Here is a 2,113-nt window from a genome sequence, read left to right on the forward strand (position 1 = left end):
TTACCCATACAGCCCAGAGGGGCGTGGCTAAACATACAGCCCAGAGGGGCGGGGTTACCCATACAACCCAGAGGGGCGGGGTTAAACATACAACCCAGAGGGGCGGGGTTACCCATACAGCCCAGAGGGGCGGGGTTACCCATACAACCCAGAGGGGCGGGGTTAAACATACAACCCAGAGGGGCGTGGTTACCCATACAGCCCAGAGGGGCGTGGTTACCCATACAGCCCAGAGGGTCGGGGCTAACCATACAGCCCAGAGGGGCGGGGTTAAACATACAACCCAGAGAGACGGGGTTACCGATACAGCCCAGAGGGGCGTGGTTACCCATACAGACCCAGAGGGGCGTGGTTACCCATACAGACCCAGAGGGGCGGGGCTCTCTCTGTCTGTCTCAATTCAAGGGACTTTTTTGGCATGGAAAACATATGTTTACATTGTCAAAGAAAGTGAAACAATAAAAAAAGGTACAGGAAACATTAAATTCACAAGTTTCAAAGGAGTAGAATCATTTCAAATGTCATATTATGTATATAGACAGTGTTATAATGATGTGCAAATAGTTAAAGTACAAATAATAGTTAAAGGGAAAATAAATAAGCATAAATATGGGTTGTATTTACAATGGTGTTTGTTCTTCACTGGTTGCCCTTTTCTTGTGGCAACAGGTCACACATCTTTCTGCTGTGATGAAACACTGGTATTCCACCCAGTAGATATGTGAAATTGTTTAGGAATTCTTTGTGGATCTGTGTAATCTGAGGAAAATATGTGTCTCTAATATGGTCATACATTGTGCAGGAGGTTAGGAAGTGCAGCTCAGTTTCCACCTCATTTTGTGGGCAGTGTGCACACAGCCTGTCTTCTCTTGAGAGCCAGGTCTGCCTACGGCGGCCTCTCTCAAAAACAAGGCTTTGCTCACTGAGTCTGTACATAGTCAAAGTTTTCCTTCATTTTGAATCAGTCACAGTGGCCAGGTATTCTGCCGCTGTGTACTCCCTGTTTAGGGCCAAATACCATTCTAGTTTGCTCAGTTATTTTGGTAAATTATTTCCAGTGTGTCAAATAGTTATATTTTTGCTTTCTTGTAATGTGGTTGGGTCTAATTGTGTTGCTGTCCTGGGGCTCTGTGGGGTCTGTTTGTGTTTGTGAACAGAGCCCAAGGACCAGCTTGCTTAGGGGACTCTTCTCCAGGTTTATCTCTCTGTAGGTGATGGCTATGTTATGGAAGGTTTGAGAATCGCTTCATTTTAGGTGGTTGCAGAACTCTGCATGCCGAGTCTCAATTTGGTGTTTGTCCCATTTTGTGAATTCTTGGTTGGTGAGCGGACCCCAGACCTCACAACCATAATGGGTTCTACAACTGATTCAAGTATTTTTAGCCAGATCCTAATTGGGATGTTGAGTTTTATGTTCCTTTTGATGGCATAGAAGGCCCTTCTTGCCTTGTCTCTCAGATCGTTCACAGCTTTGTGGAAGTTACCTGTGGTGCTGATGTTTAGGTGAAGGTGTGTATAGTTTTTTGTGTGCTCTAGGGCAAAAGTGTCTAGATTGAATTTGTATTTGTGGTTCTGGCGACTGGACCTTTTTTTGGAACACCATTATTTTTGTCTTACTGAGATTTACTGTCAGGACCCAGGTCTGACAGAATCTGTGCAGAAGATCTAGGTGCTGCTGTAGGCCCTCCTTGGTTGGGGATAGAAGCGCCAGATCATCAGCTGTAACGCTCATCGTTTGTAGTTGAAGAAGTGGACCAAAGCGCTGTGTGGTAAGTGCTCATGATGATTTATTTTCAAGAAACACTCAAACAAAATAACAAAGGGGGAAACGAAAACACACAGTTCCGTCAGGCACATACGCAAAAGAGAAAATAACTTCCCACAAAACACAGGTGGAAAACAGGCTGCCTAAGTATGATTCCCAATCAGAGACAACGATACACAGCTGCCTCTGATTGGGAACCACACTCGGCTCAAAAAACAAAGAAATAGAAAACATAGATATTCCCACCCGAGTCACACCCTGACCTAACCAAACATAGAGAATAAATAAGATCTCTAAGGTCAGGACATCAGCAAACAGTAGATATTTGACTTCAGATTCTAGTAGGGT

This window comes from Salmo salar, chromosome ssa21, assembly GCF_905237065.1.
Source record: "Salmo salar chromosome ssa21, Ssal_v3.1, whole genome shotgun sequence".
NCBI lineage: Eukaryota > Metazoa > Chordata > Actinopteri > Salmoniformes > Salmonidae > Salmo > Salmo salar.